The 26,006-nt window shown below is 34.9% G+C and overlaps 1 protein-coding gene across 2 annotated transcripts in view; it reads right to left on the minus strand.

Moving 5' to 3' along the window:
- Window positions 1-26,006, minus strand: part of LOC109049248 (phosphatidylethanolamine-binding protein 4) — a 107,592-nt gene that overhangs the window by 57,038 nt on the left and 24,548 nt on the right. The gene's annotated exons all lie outside the window — the stretch shown is intronic.

Below are 26,006 nucleotides of genomic sequence, written 5' to 3' on the forward strand. Positions count from 1 at the left end.
TGATAGCGTTATTATTATACGCCTCTCTCAAGAAAACAGTGCTGTCAATCATGACTGTTGCCATGCAACAATAGCCCCTCCCCACAACATCAAGACTAAGACGGAGACAAAAGTGAAACACTGTAGAAATTAAACCCATATGGCATATACAGAAAAATAAAATTAATTACTAAAAAAAGAAAAAATGACAAAAAATAAATAAATAAAAACCCTAAAAATAAAAACAGTAACAATTAAATTAAAATTAAATAAATAACCAAAAATTAGGTCTCCATTATAAAGCATATAAATATAAATTATTACACAAATTAAACATAATAAAATATAGCCTTATATTAAACAGAGGTCATTTTAAAATGATTTTATTTAATTTTAGTTTACACATTTTTTTTGTTTGTTTAATTTTTGGCAGTCCAGGAAACTCGTTTTCTGATTTCCTCTGTAGCCTCAAGACAATTTATAATAAACTCTAATCATGCAAGCCTATGTTTAACCAACTAATGCATGCAAATAAAAATCCCTGATATTCTAAGGTCTCTAGAGCCTAAATCCTATGCTCACCTGACACAAAGCAATAAGCTCAAACAACCATAAGCCTAATAATCGGATGATGTTTAAGTTTAAGTGATAGCAGCTCCAGGCAATATTCAAAGAGGCAGAATGCTGCCTCCTCCACGAGCTGTCACTGTAAACCCTGACTGGATCTCACTGATCTGACCCCCTGTGGACAGACTAAATTCCCTTCTCAGACCCGTTGCCGAAAATGCGATTTTTTCAAAACGGCCATGATGAAGGGCTGATGAAACCTTTGGAAGTTAATAAATGATTAGTAATACTTGCTAAACCAGCACTTAAATAAATCTCAGGAGTATAAGGTTGCACTACATACACCTTAAATCGTACCGTCATTGGGGGCTCGTCCGGGATATGGAACATAATAAATAGATACAGTACACAAATATATTATGTAAACAAAAACTTGTATTTTGGATTTTAACACTTAGACTTTATGCACAGATCTATTTTGACATATCAACTGACATATAAATTGCAATATTTGACTGACACACACACACACACACACACATACACTATACTTGTGAGGACTTTCATAGACTTGTATTGTTTTTATACTGACCTAACAATATTTTCTATCACGCTACACCAACCTTACCCCTCACAGAAACCTTTTTGAATTTTTACATTTTAAGATAAACCGAATTTAGTATTTTTAATAATTTATTTCCCTTGTGAGGACCGTCCACATGTCCTCACAATGTCAGGTTTTAATATCCTTCTGGGGACATGTGGGCCTCAGAACTATAGCACCCCCCCACACACACACATTAGGGATGGGCAATATGGGCTTAAAAATATATCATGATAAAGTCTGGTATGTATTGTGTATTAGCTTTCCTATTTTTCCCAAAAGTAGGTGTTATGAGTGAGCATTACTGAGTACACACGTACTGTAATGACTGCTTAATTCATACTGGAAGCCAGAGGGCACCCTCGCACAGAAATTCCACATATGCATTGCATCGCAGAAGTATTAAAACTGATGACGCTCCAAGAAATCCCTAATATGGACAAAATAGACAAAGGCATCCAGTTATCATACATGTGTATACATATGTTATAATACATCATGTATACACTCACTAAACAAAGAGTGACAGCTTTTTAGTGGTTATGAGCACTCTTTGCAAGCTTTCTAGTCTATAATCCATTTAAAATGTAGAGCTTTGTTTTTCGGCCACACACACATTGCAAAGTTTCGGAAATGACGTCTGCATATTTTATGCAGGATTCACTCTCGAAGTAGCAGTGATTTACATAGTGATAACCATAGCAATAGATGGGACAAAATATGTGAAAATGTGCATTAAGACTAGAGCACCCTCATTAATTTCAGAAGCACCCTCAGTGATTATTTCTGGAACCTGGTTGATACGCTTTAATTGCAAAACTATATACAAAAACAACAAAATACAAATATGCTACATAAAATAATTGAATAAATGCATATTTACAATTTAAGCACTTAACTAAAATAAGTAGGCTATTAATTAAATAAATAACTAGAGAAAGGTGACTATAATCAGATTGTTTCCATTTAGTGAGATAAGCCTACTCCTCACCTGAACTAGAAAAAAAGCTCTTCTAGTCTTCAGTGATGCGAAGACAACGTTTGAGTGTGTACACGCAATATATGAGCGAGAACAGATACCATTAATAAAAGAACAATGTATATTTAAAAGCACACATCTAGTTTTGTGTGAGTGAAGGAAATCCGCTTGTGAGTGGAGAGATTCATCCACGCGCATTACATGTATCACGTAACATTATGCGCGCTCAATATTTGTCATATATCACGCTATAGATACTGCCTAAGAGGAGAAGAAAGCGGTCCTAGGCAGCTGCACATGCCAGGATCCGCCACTGCCAGATGCAGTTAGAAATTTACTAAAAACAAGCCTATCGCAAAACATCTGGTAGGGGGGGCACCTGGGGTGGCCAGCCAAATTTCAGGGGGGGCTGGTGCCACCCCTGACCCCCACGTAGACATGCCCCTGTATATATACAGTGCATTCAGAAAGTATTAAGACCCTCTTCACTTTTTTCAGTTTTGTTAGGTTGTAGCCTGATACTACAGTTGTTTATATTGTCTGCGATACTACAATTGTTTTTCACATTTACATAAGTATTCAGTACTAAGCTGAGGCACTTTTGGCAGCAATTACAGCCTTGAGTCTTTTTGGGTATGACGCAACAAGCTTTGCACACCTGGATTGGGGGTTTTTCTGCTATTCCTCTCAAGCTTGGTCAGGTTGGATGGGGACCGTCGGTGGGCAGCCAATTTCAGGTTTCTCCAGAGATGTTCGATAGGGTTCAAGTCAGGGCTCTTTCTCACGATTTTTTATTTTATTTTTTTAAATATGTTTAATTGTTGTAGAAGTAGCAACAATCTTACTCTTATTATTATTTTACTCTAGTTTGCTTGGCTTCCAGATTCCACCAATAAGACTGAAGACTATATCACAACTAAAAAGAGGGTTGAGTCGCCTTAAAATTTCAAGAACAAGTACATTGTGGGGGTGGGCTGGGGGGGGGGGTGGGGTTGGTGTCATGCCCCTGGACCCCCCTAGAGGGATTGAGGACCACCCACCACAGTCTCACAAAATCCTGTGGGAAACACTGGTTAATGAGAAAATAAAAAAGAATTTAAACAATTGTATCAAGCTGCAACATAAAAAACTGAAACAATTGAAGGCGGTCTGAATACTGAATACATTGTATATATATCTATGTAATTTATATGTAATTTATATGTCGACTGGCTAAAATTTACAGCGCTCTTACACGTTACATTTGTAAATATGCGTTTGAAAGCAGCCATATATCAGCAGGTACTGGATTGTATATATTGTATATATTTAAAAAAAAAAATTCAGTGATTTAAAAATCAAGCAGTTGAGATTTGCTATATTATACAGTACATACCGTTTAATGAATGTACTGTATGTATGCGGCTAAGGTTGGATCCAGTCTTATGCCAACATGTGTAATGTTTACTCTAAAAAACAGTGTGATACTTGCATACTTTAAAGTATTATATATATATATATATATATATATATATATATATATATATATATATATATATATATATATATATATATATTATTTACAGTGTTGCACACTCATCTGCAAAACTTTCATTGTAAAGTGCATTACTATAAATGTCTTTAATTGCTTTTTACAAATTGACTGACAAGTTGTAATTATATTCCATGGTAAGTGACAGCATGCCACCGATACTTTTAATAGGGCTAACACTGTATTTAAATGCAAGAATATCCCTTTAATAATTTGACTAGAGTACTTCAATGTACATGCTTCATTATACTGTACGTGCTTGTGTACAGTTTCAAAACTTTCATGGTGGTGAATAGGTCCAAACTTTTATTTGTTATTCTGGTCTCAACAATCATATTATTGTAACATCAATACACTACTGACATTAGGACCTATTTTCAGTGTTTCCCCTAATAAATGTGGAGAAAGCACATGCATTATGTGGGTGTGTGTCGCTGGGGTAGAGAATATATGTGTATATGTGTATAATTAATGTGCATTTAGACAGATGGAGGAAGCAAATGCAGATGAAAGAGAGGACAGGGAGGGAAGGTGTGAAGAGATGCAGTCTTCCTCCCACCAGCTGGGACAGGGTATGGTTTAGGTGTACTCAAAAACAACATAATATCTGACTATTTTTGGATTTAAGTCATTTTCATTTGTCTTTCATGAACAAGTTCTGATTGTTGGTGGACATCATACTTGTTTAAGATGCACTTAAGTCATGTAGGGACCAGAATGGCCTAGAAATCATGCAGAACACAATAACACACACTGCACAGCAACATATTTACACTTTCTGAAGAAAGAGTCCAGAAAGAAAGAGGCTCAAAATCAAGTATTCATGTCACTTTGATTGTCATTTCCTTTTAGAGATTTCACAATAGCATGGTCTATACTGTATCTTACTCTATAATGCAATTATTTTAAATTATGCTCTGCTGGAGCCATAGCCTAGCTGGTAACATGCTTCAGATTTTAAGGACCAACAGTGTCCCTAGAGGGAAAAGTGGTTTATAATGCTGGTTAACCAACAATGGAATTAAGTCCCTGGTGTATTTCAGCCTTTGGACTGTGTCTTGGGCTTCTAGTTATTACTGCTATGTTCGGTTGCATAATAAACTGCACCTGGGAATTCATAAATTTTGGATTCCTGTAGCCTCTTAGGGCTGGTTCACACAGTTTTTTGCTTTGAAAAACACAAGACACAGCAAAGGAATGGGGAATAAATGCACAGCCTTGAAATGCATATTTAAAAGTTCAACTTATTTGTTTTTAGAATGCTGTGCCATGCGCAAGATGCGAGTGTAATGGTCAAACACGTCCATCTAGCAAGTTTACATTGAAAAACGATTCATCAATGATGTCACAGTTTTCTTTGTTTGAGGCCAGCAAAATTTTGGGTTCACAAACTAGGATTTGGAGATCGTTCTAAGGTTTTTGTTGTGTGTAAAGCAAAAGAAATTTAAATATCTTTTATAAACAAAAATAAATTGAACTTTTAAAACAAATACCAAATCAAATAATTAACATAAATTAATGAATAATACAAATAAAATAAATCTCTTTATTTTTTATTATTATTATTTTTTTGGGTTTACATGTTTTCTTTTCTTTTTCTTTCAGCATGTCCACAATTTACAAAAGAAAATGCACCTTGTGCAGAAAATGCATTTGAAGCAAAAACAATGATCTGATTTTAGCTTTGTGAAATTATGCTAACTAGGCCTACATAAAAGAATGAAAACGCAAATTCACTCTCTGACAGTAGGTGGTGCTTATGGAACAGCCGCAATACAACTTTTCCTTGGTTACTGCTCTAAACAAAGCAGCGCTGCGCTTATAACACTACTTTAATATGCATTAGGAAAGATGAAAAAAATATACCATCAGTCAATCAGTTCCCCTTGAGATACATCATATAAAACCCCACCCCCAATTGATAGCTTTCAGTCACGTGACCGGCCTTGAAGACCTGGAGGGCAAAACATCCATAGAACTGCAGCACAAAACTATAAATTTTCCATCTGTTTCACAGCCGCGAATATTTACATCACCTCTCAAAAGAATGAAACAAAGGTATGTGAACAAAATGCAAGTTTTGGCCATTTGTGATCCATATTATGCACCCGCGGCAATATTTCAATCATTAAACAGTGCGACAAACATTGTAAAAGCACTTAAAGTGCCTTAATATATTTAAAACGGTAATATTAAAAGATCAAATTCAGTAATCACTATATTAATGATGCATAGTTTACAAAGGCAAGCACATGAGGCCGAAATATGAACGCAGTCTGCTTAATGGTTCAGTGTTCAGTGAAACTTTGCACATTGCGTTTATATTCTACGTTCATATGCTTGGCTGTACAAAATATACATCATCAATAAGGAGTTTATTGAATTTCACCTTTTAATATCTGCGTTTTACTACATTACTACTTAATGCAAACTGTGTAAAAATAGAGTAACAGTAGAGCAGAGCTTCATTTTGCCCTCCAGCTGGGCGTTCCCAACTATCAATTGTATCATGAATCGTTTAACATCCAACTTGAATCATCACATATTTGCATTGATTTTAAACTCCGGGTGCATTTACATACTTACATACTTAATACAAAGTCTTTTTTTTCTCTCTTCAAACAGTAAAAAACTATTTTTTGTTCACAATATGATATATCCCACACTTATAGAAAATAGTTTACATTTTGATTTCCTGCCAACTTTAATGTAGATGCATTACTTCATAAATATTAGTCTTGAAGGCTAATTAGTCCATAAAATCAACTGAAGTTTACAGTACTACAGAAGATCCTAACTATTTATAGTTTTCAATTTTGGCATCACACCAGAACACAAATGAAAGCTCATATCATATTTTGAAACAGCGAATATGAAACATAGAACGTGCAACAGAGTAGGTCTGTCTTGAAACGCTCAGCATTGATTCTGAGACCTGCAGCCTGACCCGTTTGACTTTAGCCATGGCAGTCAATGCAATGTTACAAATCTCAAATCTATGATAAATTGCTCACTTATTCAATTGTGAAAGTGAAATTCATACCTTCTACCAAGAATATACAATTAATATGCTATTCTAAAAGAGTATTCGAAACTGTAGCCTGGAAGTTAGCTTTAATTATCAGTCTTGAAGTACAGTATGCAATTTGAATTCTGCGCTTGGGCACTAGTTGCACATTACTTTTTATGAGCCAGTACACTATGGAAATGGGGTTATTCCAGTAAGAAACTGCGACAAACATGTAGGTAATGAAGGAATGGGAAAACAAAGTAGCTACGATGAAGAGAGAAAAGAAGTACAGAGAAATCAAGGCCCCATTGTGAGTTTATAAGTTCATGGTTTATCCCTGACCCGATACCAAGCCATGTTGTCCATTCAAAAGCCTATAAATATCCATTCTGCTTTATCCTTCCCTGTCTCTCCATAAACACACACAGACGACCATAAACACACACACACAAACACACACTTGGGACCCGCAGCTAACGCTACACAATCAATCCCAAATCCCTCTTTAAGCAGTGAAAACACTTGAACTGGTTGGGTAATTAACAGGTATCTGTGTTGTGATTAAGGCTTAAGGATCATCGACTGTAGCTTAGTGCAAGGTTAGGCGATCAATGAGTAAATACAGAGGAAATCGGCCCATTAAAAAGAGCACCAGATGAATACTGATCTCAAAAATAGAGAACAATTACATCTAACAAATGGTGGAAAACGTTTACAGGATCTCAAATCCTAGCAAACCTAGACAGCATATTTTGGTATTATAGACCCAAAGTTGATTGTTAAAATGTGCCAATGATTCCCAAAAGAGCTGAGACACAGACAAAACAAAAACAATCTACATTTCATTGCATGTGTCAATCAACTAACTAGCTCCGCATTACATGAATCAGTAAATCGTAAACACAAAGGACAATGATGCACCAAACATTGAATGACCTGCAAGACTGTATAGATTATTATAAACTTAAAATAGTTATGAATTGTCATTAGACTGTGTTGGCAAGACTGACAGTGCTCAGCATTGAAATGTAACAAGTAATATTCTTCTCATATCCTTTACTATCGTGCTGTTTTGTAAAAAGCACTCAGTTATTGATAAAGTCTTTCATTAATGTCACAGTATTCCTTCTGCACATTTATTCTTGGCTCAGTCTTGACTTAATCATGACACAGCACTGATTAAGGAGCAGTACAGAGACCACCTGAGGACACTTGAAAACTAGAGAGTTTATCAGGTTTTGAGACAAGATAGGAGAAAATGAGGTGAACAGTATTGGGAAAAAAAGACAAAGGGATGCAAAAGCACAGAAGAAGAAAGGACAAAGGAAGAGGACAGAGGAGTAAAGCGGAGGTTTGGAGAGGAGGGCTGGTTTGGGCTGCTATCAGGACAGGGAATGGGATGGGGCCGTTCTCAGGGGTCAAAGGGGTTTAAGGTCAGAGCAGGGGCAGTAATTGAATCCAGTCTGTGGTGGAAAAAGGGACAGTGGAAATGCTGAGATTAAACTGGGACAGCCTCACAAACACACACACACACACACACACTGGAACACCTCTGTTTCGCTCTGACCTTATTTCTCTCTCTCACACACACACACACACACATCACTATTTTAAAAGAGAACATTTAGGGTTAGAAAATATGTCCCTTACTGTCGATGCTGGTCTGTACCTTTAGATATCTTTGCCTAATGAGTGACTAAAGAATAAATCCGAGACACAGGACGAGCTTCATCTATTAAAAGTGAAACACTGGCCACTTATAACTATAAAAATTGTATTCCACTTAGTTCAACAATCTAGATCTATATTTATTCTCATTTATATCTTATATATTTTTTAAATCTCACAGCCAGGGCTGGTGTATCAGGTTTTTTTTTTTTTTTTTTTGTGGATTTTTCTAAGAATCTGTATAGAGCTCTTTTTGATACAATGACAAAAACTGAAAATAGGGAATTTCATTTTGGTTATTTTTCCTAACCGACGCTTGTTAACTGGTTATTAACCGTTAATCGACAAGATTATTTTAAATTAGAATTTAATTAAATTAGAAAGGGTAATTGTCTGTGACCAGTTACAAATACTAACATTTGTTTCCCGGGAATTAATTTTACATGTGCAAAAAGCAGCAAACAACAGACCTTGAGGATTCACATGCATCACATCACGCACCTGCAGCGCTTCTGCGAGCGGAGAAAAACATAATAAAGCTAGGCTATATTTAGGCCTATATATATAACTAATAAAAAGGCCTATACGAGAAATATGTTTTTACTTAATAAATTAATAAACAAAAAAAAAACAAAAAAAAATTGCCTAGTATGCAGAGTTAGGGTTCATTTTTGTGCTGCACGAAAGGAAACCAGATGGCAGAAAGCGGCATCCTATTTTTTTTTAAGGCTTATATTACAAAAGCACAAAGATTTGTTTTTATTGGGAATGTACACAAATAAAGGCAAACCTTTTACAATTCCGATTATCTTTATGAACTAAAAGGTGTAGTTGCTTCCACTGTTAGAAGGAAAAAAAATGCAAGTGATTGCGCTGGTGCCGCATGCGCGCACTCAGTTAAGCTTTGTTACCTTGACAATGCAGCCTGTTCATTATCATAATAAAATACAGTCAGTCAAACATATGGAAAAAAACAACACACTGCTCAGTTTAAATATGTATTAAAATCTGTGCCATTAAGTGTTATCACTGTACCATCGTGATGTTATGCAAAACATTTTGTTTTACGTAATGAAAATAAATAAATACAACTTTTTAAACCGTTACTTATTGTATTAATCGGTCAAAATTCTTAACGGTCGGTTAACGGTTTACCGGTTAAAATGAACATCCCTACCTGAAACATTAAGAGAGACACTGTATATAAAAAGGTAAAAAGAAAGAAAGAAAGAAAAAAGGAAAGAAAGAGAAAAAGGAAAGAAAGAAAGAAAAAAACACAAATAAAAAAATCATACAAAAAAAAAGCAACAAAATTTACAAAAAAAAAGTTATAAACACTATAAAAAAACAAATACAAAATATTAAAATCAAATTTAATAAAGTAAAGCATTTTACTAAAGTTGAATTTACAGTAAAAAAAAAACAAGTAAAATAATATTTATATACTAAAAATCTGTTTTTACATGTTTTTTTTTAATATATAATATACTAACAACCATCTAAAAACACAAGTGGAAATGAGAAAACCACATGTAGACTCAAAGCTCATCACAAATAGCTTTTTCACAAGCTTAAATAAATGTTAATAAAGAATATTATACCTATAAATATAGGTGCTCTGCATCATACACACAAATACAAAACTTGCAAACATGATAACACACGATACTAAAATAATGTAATAAACATTATTTTAATTTGAACATTACCCTAATGTACACAGCTGATAACAAAAGACTAAGAAGAAAATAGTTATTTCAATGAAAAACATCAAAACAATAGTGAATCCTGTGAATTCTGTATGGTTTTTCACTTCAAATTGTAAGATGACTTCTCTTCCACTTCCAAAAAATTAATTTTAAGTTTTATACTGTAAAATTACATTAGATCTATCAAAGTGTTTAACCATAATTAACCATAGATGTCAAATTTAGTTTGCAATTATTTAAAATTGTCCCAACAAAACATGTTATGCCAGGTTTGAAATCAATGCATTCTAAATGGTATTGTTTTTTGCCCAGAATAAGTTTAGGCATCTGACAGTGTCAAACAAAATTGAGCACTACTGCAAATTAGACGATTACAAATGTAAAATTATGCTCTATGCTTCACATAAAAGTTCTTGAGTAGACAAGAGCAGCTAATAATTTTCAGTTCCTCACAGGAATTTTTTACAGGTTGGCAACATGGCAAATATTCAAGGTTCACTTCTTTATATAGTGAACCACCTTATGGATATCCAGTCTTGAGCTTTAACCATTCTATAATCCACTACCAAAATACAAAGTTTCCCTGTCAAGGAACAAAAACCCTGGTGTCCTGTACGACAGTCAGACATATTGTCCACATTTACAAAGACAGTTGCAGATTGTACGCAGCATGTATGCTTGAGTTTAGCATTTGCAAATGCTCTTTTGTGTGTGTGTGTGTGTGTGGGAGAGAGAGTGAATGGTCATGGGCTCTCATAAGCAGAGCTCCTGCCATGCCACCACCCACCGCTGTAACCTGAACTTCATATCATCTTGCGCAAAAAGGCTCTAGAGATGCAAACGCAGCACGTCGAAAAGTGATTACAGTTATTACTGAATGGCTGTGGGTGACATGAGTGTGGTTCCTTAACGCTCTGCACTGCTAAGTGTTTGTTCCAGCCATTCGTCTCTTACTAACACTAATATGGCATGGCAGGGGCAGGAGTGGACGCACAGAGCAATCAACATTAGAGATGCCACATTGAAGGGTTAGTAATGCAGAAACTAATGTTTTCAGTCTGGAAACACATAATGGACGATATAAAGTCCTATAGGGTAGGTGGGAATGAAGAGGGAAAATGTATATAAAAGTTTGCATTAAAATTTTGAAAAAACATAATTTGGGAAGCACTTATATTGAAATTCTGGCCAAATTACATCAAGCTTTATTAAAATAGGGGGAAATAAATGATTAAAAAAATACAGCTATATATACATATATATGAATACATCTTTTTTGGAAAGAAACAGGATTGACTTCAAAACAACAGGATTTATTTGAAATACATTAGAAATATTTCTAACAATAATTTATTTACTGTCATTTTTGATAAATTCAATGTATGCTTGTTAAATAAAATTATTTTTATTTATTTCCTTTTTTAAGCAGTGTGTCACGGTTTCAACAAACATAATAAACAGAAAAACAACTCAGAATATATTATTTTAATTTCTGAAGGATCATGTGACACTGAAAATTCATCTCTGCATCAAATAAACTAATGTAATGTAATACTGTAATTGTCATGATATGCTGCCAGAAAGGAACGAAGGAGACGTGGGTAAACAAAACTGCCATTTATTAAATCCAACACACAGGGTAAATCCACACTTGGAAGAAAAGGAAGACACATGTATACAGGTAGACCCAACAAAGGAGGAAAGCACAGACTGGAACTAAATACATGATTTAACGAGGCAATTGGGAGGAACACAGGTGAACACAATGACCAATTAAGAGACAACGAGGATGGGAACAGGAACAACTAAATAAGGGCACATGAGAGAGAAACACAACAAAGACAGTCCAATCCTGACATTTCGCCCCCCTCCCAGAAGGCGCGTCCTCATGCCATAGAACCAACAGAGGGAGGGACGGGTAAGAACTAGGAGGATGCTCAGGAGGAGGAGGACGGACACACGGGAGGGGGCCAGCAGACAGAGTCCAGGGAGGTGACAATAGAGGGAGGAGCCAAGGAGGAAACAGGAGGAGCCAGGGTGGATCAGATGGCGGAAGGAGCCAGGGAGATTAGAGGAGGGACTTGGAGCATGCGGCGCCAAGTTAGGGGCCAAGCCACAGCCATAATGGTGACCCACGGTGGAGCAGAGGGAGGGAGGAGCCATGGAGGAGGAAGGGCTGACGACTCCAGGGGGCGGACCAACGGTGGCAGAGCAGGTGGCGGAGGAGTCCACGGAAGAGACGAAGAGCCGATGAGTCAGAGTGACGGGGAGGATCCGGAGGGCCAAGGTGGAGCAGATGGCTCCAGCGACCCAGTCGGAGGCAGGGATCCAGAAGGCCGCGGTGGAGCCGGAGCAACATCGAAGAGGAGTGAAGAGGAGCCGAGGGGATGGAGGAGCCTGACAGAGCTGGAGGGACGAGGTGCAGCCAGAGGAGTGGAGTCCCCAGGTGATGGATGGTCAATGACAGACCAAGGCGGAGCTGGAGGGACGAGGGAGCCTGGTGGAACCAGCGGAGAGGATGGAGCTAGGAGCCATTGTGGAGCCGCTGGGTCAACGGGCCGAGGCAGAGTCTGGGTCTCAGAGGCTGGAGGCGGAGACCAGGGATTCTGAAGACACTGTGATGATGGAGTATGGCAGTCCCACGGTGCTCACACCGTACTGGTGGTGGGCTGAGGGCGAGCAGAGGGGCTGCCAGATGACAGCGGCGGAGAAGGCAGGAGAGGGTGGGTGTGCAGGCATTTGTGAGCCTCCAGGCTTAACTTGGGACCAGGAGCCCTCTCAGGGCTGGATGGGAACAGGAGGGAACAGGAGCCTTCCCTGGGGTAGACATGGGAACAGGAACTTTCTCTGGGCTAAATTCAGGAATGGGAGGGACAGAGTCCAACGATGGAGGAGGAAGGAAAAAGGGGGCAGGTTGGTAAACTAGTCAATTAATTTTTTTCTCCGTTTTGCATTCTCCCAAATACCTTTTCAGCTCAACCTCAGCCATAGCGCAGTGGGCTCCTCTCCACGGTTTTCTCCCTCGTGGCGGGCGTTGTAGCCGGCTCTCACACCTGGTCTGACGATCTGTGAGGCTCTGGCTCCATGGCGATCCTCAACTCTGTCGCACTCCTATGTGATGGCTCATCAGGTTATGGTGGTTTCTGGTTCTCCGTTAGCGGTAGGCTCGGGTTTGAGCTCCACGCAGTAGGGAGATGGTGGGCTGGGTTCTGGGTCTGGCCGTGTTCTGGATCGGAAGTAGACATTCTCCAGACACTGGATGACTGCTTCCCTCCAGCTCAGTCCAGTAGTGTCTGGGAGGTCGACGGGGCGATGGTAATTTGCCCCGATCTAGAACAGTGAGTTAAGCATAGCGTCATCGAACCCAGTTTTAAATGGCGAGCTGTCTGATCTCAAACGCATACTCCAATAGGGAAAGGTCCTTTCAGGCAAGGGAGGTAAACTTCGAGGCAAGGGGATCCATAGGAACACAGAAAAAAACAGAAAACAAACACTAAACAAAAAAACAAAATGGGGGGAAACACGGGTGAACAGAATGACTAATTAACGCTCTGAGGTCTAGGCGGTTTTGGGGGCCTGGAGAAATTTTGACATCCCCTGACTTTTGTGCTTTTTTCAGATGCTTATAAATAGATACATGGCTAAAGTTTAATAACACTGTAATCAGTACAAACTTGGCTACAATAATATGTAAATAGCATTCATGTACATGATTGTGTTTTTGAGAAAACAACGTTTATGGACGTTTAGAGACAACAAGGACAGGAACAGGAACGACCAAATAACGGCACATGAGGGAGAAACACAACAAAGACAGTCCAACCTTGACAGTAATAATATATATTAACATTTACAACAAATAGAAAATAAAAAAAAACATATATTACAATATATATATCAGTTATTGTTATAATATTTAAAAAATATTACTGTTTTTACTGTAACTTTCATCAATTAAATGCAGCCTTGGTGAGCAATAAAAAAAAAAAAAAAAAAAAAAAAAAAAAAAAAAAAAAAAACTATATTATATATATATATATATATATATATATATATAGCTAATTTTTGACCATTAATGCATATATATAGTCTTATTCTGTCTTACATATAGGGATGTTAAATTTCAACATTCTATCAATATTTTGAACATCATTTTTTCATCCTATGAGCTAAGAAATCTCTTTATTATGGGCATTTAATGGCACAAGTACATGTAGCATATTTAGTTCTTACAAAACACATGGTGAAACTCACCTCGAGCCTCGAAGACATTTATGCATGCATCACATATGCAAACTCTCCTTTTGTCTTTTCCTCACTTAGACTGCTTTATTTAAGATTCTCTGCTTCTCCCAAGGGCTAACCTCACCCTCCAGCCCTAAGACAACTATATTTATCCCATTCTGTAGCCCACACACCCTCACACACATGCATACACTTTCTGAGGGGGGAAAATGAATAGTGGATATTGTTGTTAAGAACACAACACTGAGATACTTCAAGAAAATCAAAGCCAATTTATTATTAACACACAGTTCTCAAACGGATCCAGTAGAGAAGACACCATCTGGACTATGATAAGAAAGCGAAATAACAGATTCAAGAGCGATAAAAATCACAGAGCATGTGAAATATTGTTCTTTTGTTAAAAAAGTACATTAACACCTTTATGTTGATTGTCTCCGTGTGCCCATGTGATCTGATCATAGTTCCAGTGCTTGGCAGAGGCCTGAGAGCTCGAATGTGACCTCTGTACAAAATTTGCACAAGCTTGTTTACACTATTGCTGATCCAACACTAGTGTTACTAAACCAGAGAGGCCGTATCTACAAAAGAAATACCAAACCATGTCAAGTGGACATTTTATTTGTTTGTTTTTAATCAGTGGGAAAAATGAAGCTGTTGTTTATAATTTTATTACAACCACTTTGCAGCTTTAAATGATTAATGCAAGATGACAAGTATTTACAATGCACTGATCACTGTACAGTAACCTAAAAAGCACTGGATACTCCACCGCAAAAAGATTTTTTTTTCATTAATCACTACGCTGATTTGGAGAGACACAGAGGAGAGGAATTGTTGAATAAAGTCGTTAATTTTGTTTTACAAATAAAACAAAAATAACGGCACTACTTAGTGCCATTTTGACAAATCTGAGCAGTATGCAGGTGGCGTACGCTCTTCTGTATCAGCCACGCCACAAGGATACGTTTTTTATGTGTATTTACGCTTTGGTTTGAAAGAAAACAGCGCATAAGCGCAGTGCAGCTGACACAGAAGAGCGTACACTGCCTGCAAACTACTCAGATTTGCCAAAATGGCGCTACGCGGATTTGGAGAGACACAGAGGAGAGGAATTGTTGAATAAAGTCATTATATTTGTTTTCTTTGTGTACAAAAAGTATTCTCGTCGCTTCATAACGTTACGGTTGAACCACTGGACTATTCTGACGATGCTTTTCATACTTTCCTGGACCTTGACAGTGTAACTTACTTGGCAGTCTATGGGACAGTCTCAAGCCTTCCATTTTTTTTTATCCAAAATATCTTAAATTGTTTTCTGAAGACGAACAAAGCTTTTACGGGTTTTGAACGACATGGGGGTAAGTGATTAATGACAAATTTTTCATTTTCCGATAAGTCACACTTAAAAACATATGATAAAAACAAATGATTGTCAAAATTATTCGTTAAAACTAAAAAAATTAAACCATAAAAAGTAACTAATTGTGTTACTGTAATTACTTAGAAATTAATACGTTACATTTATTTTACATTAGCCTACTTTATGTCACCTAGGCTTGGGTTCGATAATTTGTTAAAAAAAAAAAAAAAAAAAACTAAATGTTATATTTCTGGCAACTGTAAAGACTGTTTCAGACCAAAAGGTAAATTAATAAGCCTCAGGCAGATGGAAGTGCCTCTGCACCTCACTCTCTTTTTCTCTTAACACAGGGACAGGTCAGTGAATAAATGGAAAAACAAAGAACTTATTTTGATATTTAAATATTAAATATTTATTTTAATATTTTTAAATTTACATTGATATTTCAATGTAAATTTAAAAGTAATGTGTTACTTTAATAGTTACTTGGAAAAAGTAATCTGTAAGGCTGTTCCGATATTATCAATATTGTCTCGATATTATCATGGTCATGATATGTCTTCCAGTCAAAAATTTTATTTTTTAATAGGGTGGTTGACAGTTTTTTTTTTTCCTAGGCTTGATTGTGTTTATGGGGAACACGTGTTAATGCTTCATTAAAAAAATTAAAAAAAATTAAAAAAAACATATTTTACCTTTATTCCACACAGCCCTGTCCCTTCTCCTATAAACGCACTGATGATTTCCTGTTTTAATGAAGCCCCTCCCTCAGAAATAGGCGATGGGCTTTGATTGGTTAGCTAGTCCAGTGTGTTGTGACTGGCTAAACTGCCTCTAGAGCATCTTAATGTCACGCCCCTCACCCCAGTGGCATGTGCTCCGGTTGGATTGTAAACAATGGAGTTGTCAATATTGCTTAATAATTTGAGCCCGATTGAGACGCAGAGGATATTAGTGAAGAGGATAGCACAGAACCTGTGCAAGCACGGCTCTTAATGGTATGTTTTTTGTTTGTTGTTGTCTCATACGTTTAGATGCGCTGTTATTTGTAAATGCTACTGCTTATGTTAGTTTTGATATACGGTTTTATCCTGATTAAAGCTTTAATACAGTATGGCAACTGCACGTGCGTCCACATTTCTCATAGCTATGTGAAAATAAGTGTATAATTAGAACAGTTCATTGCTGCGTGTTCCTGGGGGCGGGGCTTTTCTATGTTTATTACGTCAAAGTAGCTTTCTAAAAGACGATATCTCGATTTGCATTTAACTTTCAGTGTCGTAACTTTGCAGACATTGTTTATGCTCAAACAGCAACATCACACACTAACTAACGTTAAAAAAGTGAAATTGCAATCAACTACTCCTTTAAAATATATTTAAACTTCTAACATAAAAGGTCTTTCAAGTTGTGTTTTGGGCCATTATGCTTTGGGACAGTATCTGTCAAACAAACTGAAACCGAAAGCACTTAGGGGCCCATACCCTAAATATTTCTCCTCCTAATTGCCTGCTCATGAATTTTCTGGCTTTCGCGCCACAGCAGCATATAAATTAATGCTTGAACATTTCTATGGCCTCTGTGCGTACTTCAGTATGACAGCGTGCTTTATGCCATCTTGTTATCGTTCTTTTGCATATATGGGACTGTTCAGGACCATGACAAGTTCACGCTGGAATCTGATATTGGCCACATAATAATAGTCAATGTGAACAGCAAAAAAACATAAATAAATAAATAAATAAATAAATAAAAAATTTAAAAACCTTCTAGGCAATAAATCGGAATTGAACACTAACGCTTGCAGTGTGAACGTGGCCTAAGATTTTTTTTTTTATATTTATAAATGAATGAATGAATGTATGTATGAATGAATGAATGAATGTTTGAATGAGTAAGTAAATAAATAAATAAATAAATACATTTGTATGTTTAAAATTATAAGATTATCATCTTATTTTCTGGTTGTGAAATGTTAATTTATATTGTTAATTTGAGAAGAACTTTGAGATGAATGAATAAATTAATAATCACCAAAACACCAGCTGATCATAAGTAACTGCAGAATAGTTCAGAAAACTAAATCTAGTTTTTAGAAAAGCTTGTAAAGCATTTATTTTTTTTCTTTCTGCATGCAATTAAACATTTTTTCATATTATGATTTATTAAGTTCAGGAAAAAAAAACTGTGTGCATCACTATCAATGTCTGTCATCTTAAATCTTGCCTATTTCTGCACATACTTAAAAAAAAACTTCATTTGCAGTTATCCTAACAATGTAAATTATAACTACTAAACCTCATTATGAACATTTGCAATCTGCACGGATAGCTTAGCAAGTCTATCTTTTTATAACTTTTAATAAGTCATGTTTAATCTTGCTTCAATTAGGTATGATCTAGTAGAGCATTAATTAGATTTTGGTCGGGCTGAATTTTAGAGTGTACTGTGGGGAATCTCACCAGTGTCCCAAAACATTAATTTTGGGCTCTGAAAACAGTTAATGACCAGTTTGAACAGTTTAAAGGTTACTGAACAATAACAAGATTTACAGAATTAATTCAGTAAAAAGAAGACTGCAGATTACTGTAAGATTACTGTAAGTACAAGAAAAATGCAAATGGCACGCACAAGACAGTTTCAATGAACTCAGTGATATATCAGTGATATGAGCTATTTATTTCATCTCTTTATCTATTAATTTTGTTTTTTCCTCCTTTCTTCTCTTTCATGTTCTCTCTCTCTCTCTCAAACACACACACACACACACACACACACACTATCACAAACAAAAAAAAACACAAAAACACACACACCACATCACAAACATACAAGATAGAGAGGTGTACAACACATATAGATAACACAATCTTACACAAACACTAATTACAACACATAAATACAAATGTAAATGTAACTTCATTGTTTCTGATTTCTTGTTTAGGTTTAGTTTGTCTGTGTATTGTCAGACTTATATTATTTACAGCACAGCGTTTTTTGTTTTATTTAATTTTATTTTTGTTGCTTGTCTTGCTCTAAAAGCACATATAAAAAGAAGTTAATGAAAAAGAAACCCTGATGGGGGAAACTGAATAAAGAATGCAGCAAATTAGCTTAAATGTTGGTTACATCCATATTTCAAGCAAAAACTAAAATTAAATGGTCATCGATTACCTCAATCTCACAAACAAAAAAATTGCATGAAGGCCACTGGTTATTAAGCAAAAAAAAAGAACCCCCAAAAAAAAAAAAAGATGAAAAGAAATAAGCAAAAAAAAAAGAACGCAAGATAAAAAAAATTTAAACAATAAAAAAAAAAAAAAAAAAATTCATATTTATATATATATATAAATTATAATATTATATAATAATAATATATATATATATTTAATAAAATGGATATAAAAGAGTATTTAATTAATAAAACAATTTTTTTGTTAAAATTACAATTTTGTTTTGTTTAAATTACAACTTAAATTACATTATTTACTTAATCTTAATTAATTGCTTAATAATAATAATAATAATAATAATACTATGGCATTTATTTGGAGCTGTCAGCTTGTGTATTGTTGATATTAACAACACAATTTGTTATACGCTGTATATTGTATATATATAAGATATACATACATATTGGTTATACAGGTATATATATAGATATATATATATATATATATAGCCTATCCCAATTTAGTTTTAGAAATAATGATACTAAACAGTAAATTTGGCTTTGGAAATGCTATTCCTCCATATATAAAATCTATATTATAATGCATGATAATAAAAACAATTTTCTACGATTTCTTATGATCAAAGCAAATTTAAATGTAGCTGTGATTTGCTTGAGATAAAACTGTATGAATAGCATGTCGCAATAAATCTGGCATTATAAAAGTGTGCAACAAAAAAGCAAATGGCACAGATGGACTGTTTTTTCTGCTAGATGGAGACACGGCTGGTTGGGTAAGCTGAGTGATCGGCACAGGCAGATAATATATGTAAGAGAACAGAGACTACTCGATAATCATGCTAATCCTGAACACTGCCAAACATTCAGCACACTCACACTGCCAAGAATCTGCAGAGAAACACTCACACAATCATAGACACCAATCACGCATACGCTTACACCCAAACACACATGGAAACACACACTCTCCGACTGACATACGAGCACAAACCATCAGAAACACTCGCTCACACACAGCACTGCATTCAAGAGGCTGCCCATTTCTCTGCCACTCTCCCAAAGTTGTACATTGCAAAGAACGCTACGATTTCAAAGCAAAAAACGCCTGAAGAAAATTAAGCAAGGTTTCTAAGGCATCTGATACGCAGTTCCCTTTGAGAGAATATTCTAAATATAAACGCATATTGGAAATGGGATTTTAGTTTGACTTCAGGCAGCTATATGTGGTTTCCAAGGCAACTCTTTTTTGTTTGTGCTAATGGGTGGGATACAGTAAGACGTGCATTTATACTGTAAGTGCAGAACCTCAAGATGGATAATTAATAGGCAGATACATCTCTCCACAGCAAAACACACCTCCAAAATGCTCATCACCCATCATTCTTTCTCCTAGGAAAAAAACATATTTCTGCAGCTCAAATACATGCAAAAGTACAATGAGTCCATCTGTGTTGTGTGTGTTTCTGCTTCCTTGCTAAAGAAAACGATTAAGCGTTTCACTTCTTAGTTTTCCGTAAGATCTGTAATTATTCTACAGATAGACATAATTGCTGTCACTTTGCATTACTTCGAAAATTAAACTAACGCTACAGTCATCTCAAAGCAGTGAACGGTCCTCATTAATCTAACTTTCTTCATAAGCAATTAGATTAACATCTCTCTCATCTTCATCAAGAACACGCAGCTGGAAAATTCACTAGATTACTAAGAAAAGCAAAAGGAGTCAACCTCTGGATGAAAATGTTGCTGCTGTGGCCTAGCCAGTGTTGTTAATATTATGCATATAATAGATAGTGTATGTATATATATATATATATTATATAGTATATATATATATAAGATATATATATATGTAATATATATATATATATATATCTATATATAATATATATGTATATATAATATTTTTTCTTATATAATATTGTAAATGTATATAATATATATATATATGTATACAGTATATATAAATAATAATATACATCTTTTTTCTTAAAATTTTATAAAAAGAATTATGCACAGTGCTTAATTTAATATACTGTTAATATAAATATCAGTTAATTAAAATAAAATAAAATAAACATTAAATGAAAAATTTAAACATAAAAGCTTAGAAATGTTAAAAGTTGTGGCCATAATGTTGCTGAAATTAAAGCTTATGTCTTACAATGTACAAAAACCATTAAATAATAATAATAAAACAAAATAAAATTAAATTTCTTTTTACTGAGGTCAAATAACTTTTTTAATAAAAGTGAAGACAGCCCTAAAAATAAATTATACTAAACATAAATATTTAAAACCTTAAGTTAAACAAAAGTATTCTAACTTAAATTCTAACTAAAATTTACATTTAAATAAAATTAAAATCTGAAAATATAAAAATTAAGCTAATTCAAAATATTAATGAAAAAAACTATAATAGTTTACAAATAATATTAATCAAACACTAAATCTGGCATGGGATATTCCTAAGGCCTTACTCCTCAATTTCAAATGAACCCTTCTCTCTTTTTCATCTCATCTCATCCCATCCCATCTCTAAAATAAATAAAATAAAATAATAAATGAAATGAAATGAAATAAATTAAAAGAATATTAAATGAAATTAAATAAAAAATGAAATGAAATTAAATATAAAATAAATAATGAAATAAAATTAAAATTAAATTAAATTAAATGAATATTAAATGAAATATAAAATAAAGTAATAAATAATGAAATAAAAAATTAAAAGAAAAAATAAAATAAAATAATAAAATAAAATAAAAAAATTTCCTAAGGTCAAATGAAAACTTCCCACCCTTTCTCCTATCCTAATACCCAACAAGGTTCCACCCTCCCCATCATATACTAACACCCAAAACTTTGGAGGCTCCCCAAACATAAAATCCCCATCTTCAAAAAGTCTGCATTACAATCTTTAAACAACAATTGTTAATATCATTTTGAAATGACCAGGGACATTAAAAAATGAAACTTCGTCCATGGGATCCTGCAGAAGGATCTGCAGAGCGGCAGGTGCTTCACATCCAGAACAGCACAAGGTCTTATAGACAATTCCTCTGGAGTTTAAGAATAACACAGATGCCACATCCTCCTTGTTACCTCACACAATCGGTTCCAGGACAGCAATCACAGGTTTATGAATTTGTTTTCTTGCTGGATCCATTTTCCAAATTTAAATAAACCTTCAGACTTAGAAGAAGTTTGAATTTCTGAAGGTTACAGCCTGTTGAACTCATTTATCTCTTACAACAAAACAAAAAAAACTTAACAAAAAAAAACTCACCCAACCTTCACCCAAAAGATCTTGATTTTTTTATACACCTAACAACACTAATACACTGCAATTTCTTGTGGGAAGGAAGCAAGCTCATTGAAATGGTTTGAATCTTAAGTACCAGATTGCCGGGCTGTCCTCAGAAACACAGAAAGTCTCTCAAACGGATTCTGACACCTCTCCTGTTAGCCCATCAGCGCTGCTAACGCTAACACAAGCATTCACAGGCACTGCATGTATCACCACAGAACACATCCCTTCCACGTATTTCTTCCCTATCAGGATTAATTATGGCTACTAATGTTGGCTGCGTGTGAGAATGACTGTCATAAAAGGGAAATTTTCCTGCCGCTCATAGTCATGTCCTCTTTGCACTACTCTGTGTGGGATGATGACATTGACGCCATTCGTGGACACCCACCAAAATGGCTCTCCCACTGGCAAGGGCCGAGGCTGAGATTTCTGATTTGGTTTGCCAGTGCAACATGACAGATGAAAATGGTCTGGCTAAGGAAGCCTTAGCTTGAAAGCCTTAAGTTGACCCGAGTCTTTCATCGTTCTCATCTGCCAAAAGAGATAATGCTGGTCTGAGGCAAACTTATGTTAATATTTGTGTTAATAGACGTTCATGTGTGCACAAGCAAAGATAGGCACGATTATTATTGCCACAACAAAAACACATGAAGTGAGGCTTTTCTTCGTTTGATTTTTTTTTTTCAATGAAAAAAAAATGGAGCCATTTTAACTAAAAATATTTACGCACTAAACACTACATATTTAAAATCTACAAATCTGTTCAAGAAAGATGGACAAATATTGTGTGTTTTAGAGTGGACACACTTTATTTGATTTAACCATACTTTTTGAAACACATCTATAGCTACAACAGATGATAGAAGTATAGACGATTATTATACTATATTATACATTAATTTATAAAAAAAAAAAAAAAAAACATTAAAATGCAATTCAGTCCCTTGAATTGAAGGACATAGGAAGCAATAAAATTATAGTTTGGCTTAATAATAATTTTATTAAAATAATTTATAAAAAAAATATATATATTTTATTTCCTCAATTCATACCGAATACCTCGTTTCTTTGATGAACATGTTTTAACTTCTTCTTATAATTTTTTTATATATATATATTTTGGAGCACATAAAGTCAAAACTGTCAGAGTGATACAACAGTCCGAATATTATAATGAGTAAAAAAGCCTCATTAAAATGATCAAATTCTTGAAAGAAAACCTTAATGATCAGATAGAAATAAATAAGAGATTTGGTTATGCTGCTTATTAATAATTGAAAAACTCTGAGTGCAGCCAATCAAAGTCATGTGGTGCGACATTCAGGATCATCTGATCTTTTTATGGCAAGGTTTTTTGTGTTTCTTGTTTTAAAGTGTCAAGTAGTCACATCTAATAATTATTAATTAATCATACTTATAAAAACCTTAATGATCAGATAGAAATAGTAATAGATAAGTGATTTAGTATTATATTTTTTATTTTATTTCTAAAAACAAATACAGTATGCTGCTTAATTATTCATTTAATAATTGAAAAACAGTCAGTGTGGCCAATCAGTCATGTGGTGCAACATATCAGATCATTTGTTCTTTTTATGACGAGGATTTGGTTGTAAAATGTCAAGCGGCATATCTAATAATTAATGAATAATTAATGTTACCTGCAAAAAATACTTTTCATATTGAAAATAAAATCTTTTTATGTAAATACTGTTTTCCAGCTGTAAAGAAAATATTTTATAACCTTATACTTGATGGTTACACTGCATTACATTTTTTTAGAACTTATCTTAAAAATGGCATAAAAGTTTTTTCAAAACCAAATAAAATCAACATGAATACAAAGAGCAGATCTCTATGATTTGGCACATTAAACTGATTTTAAGAGAGCAAGCATTGTATACAGTACATCTCAGGATAAAAAAAAGATACAAAAGCTGTGCTGTCACTGGGGTGGTACCTTTTCAAAAGGGCCATCTTTGTACATAAAGGGTCCATACTGGTACCTTAAAGGTACATTTTAGTACTCAAAAGTGTACTTTTTGACAAAAGGTACCACCCCAGTGACAGCTTTTGTACATTATGAGAATGTAAAAGATCTAGAAAGTGTTTACAATGAAATGGGCCTTGCACATCTACAGTACATTGCACCCACAACCTCCTTTCAGCCACAAGGTGCAAGTACAGCACCCTTTGAGGGTCTAAACACATGCAAGGTTACAAGCTTCCAAGGCTCTCGTTGACGTATCTGCAGCAGATGAGGGCCGTCTGTGTGCCGCTCTCACCAGCCCACCCGTCTGACAAACGGCACCTCGCTGATCCGCGAGAGCTAGCGTCAGGGAGCCCTCGCGACTCGCTGAGACTCGGCCCTAGTCAAGACGTCAGAAACACCATCACCATCACCATCATTCACAGCCAACTCAGCCCAGACTCAAACGGAACAGATGGAGGTTCACAGAACATAGAATGCATACATTTACCAGCCTGGGAAACATGCTGTACCCAAACGCACTATGCATAGAAGACAGGAAAATCTCAAATTAGAGCTCATTAATGTCTCAATTGCTTTTCCTGGATAGAAGTGGGTTTAAATGGAGAGCAAATGGAGACTTTTGATGATGTTTCCTGCTTCACAGATTTTTATTTCGAGACTCATATTGTCATATCTATTAAATAAAAATAAATAAATAACAAATGCAATTCACACATACATTGACTTCATGCTTAAGCTATGATGAGCATGTTTTTTATTTATTTATTTATTTTGCAGAGAAGAATAAAGTGATACAACTGCCTTGATGTTATAATAAACTTATAAATAATAAAATTTAAGAAAAAATATATCGTTTGGCATAGTCTTTTAATATTATTTTATAGGGGAAAAAATAAGCAGATTTACTGCTTATTATTTATTTATTCATTTATTTATTTGGCGACAAAATTAAATGTCAAATTGTGCAAAAAAAAAAAAAAACATATTTGCAAACCTTCAAGATGGTGTGTCAAGGTCAGTAATTCTATAAAAATGTCAGATAAACTGATTTTTAATAAGAATTCAGTGTCAGTTGTGGTTATAAAATGTCATGTGGTGCTGTTCCTCAAATTTATAAAGTAATAATTAAGTTAACCTGCACCCCTCATTATGGGACTCAAAGCTGAAAATGCCCTACCTAACTTAAAATTGCGACAGTTCCTGACTTCCGGGTGCTACTGCAATTTTGGTGTCTTTAGAAAGAAGACCCCTAGGGCTTTACTATCCATCATCCAGAGTTGATAATGCTCAAAAAGATAAAAAGTTATAGACACTGAAGTGCCTTGAAAAAATTGTATCACACTGAATTTTTTTTTTTAATTTCATATAAAAATACACAGAATCAATCCAGAAAAGTAATGGGTTGAAAGTCACATGTCTCATGAGATTCTATTTCAAATGAAGAAGATACCATGTAAAACTAGATTCCTGCTACCATTTTTTCTGAGACTATGTCTAGACACCCCCAAAACCAAATGTACTGAAGGGTTCTATAAACTATTTTAGTCATTAAACATACCACTACATAGTTTTTTCAATCATAAAACAATAGACAGAATCTTAGACATTGTATAAGTGATTTATTAGAGCACTAGAAAAATACAATAAGAATAATCTGAGTAATAAAAATAAGAAAAAAAAAACAACTAACTATTTATGCTAATTACAGCACATCCTGAGATTGCTAGAAATACAGCACTCACACTAATAGATGCTCATATAGTCAATAATCATGCTGATGGCCAAACATACAGATGGTAATCATACAGATGCACCATATAGTCAATAATCACACTCTATTCATATAGACTGC

The sequence above is a fragment of the Cyprinus carpio genome, chromosome B8, assembly GCF_018340385.1.
Source record: "Cyprinus carpio isolate SPL01 chromosome B8, ASM1834038v1, whole genome shotgun sequence".
NCBI classification, from domain to species: domain Eukaryota; kingdom Metazoa; phylum Chordata; class Actinopteri; order Cypriniformes; family Cyprinidae; genus Cyprinus; species Cyprinus carpio.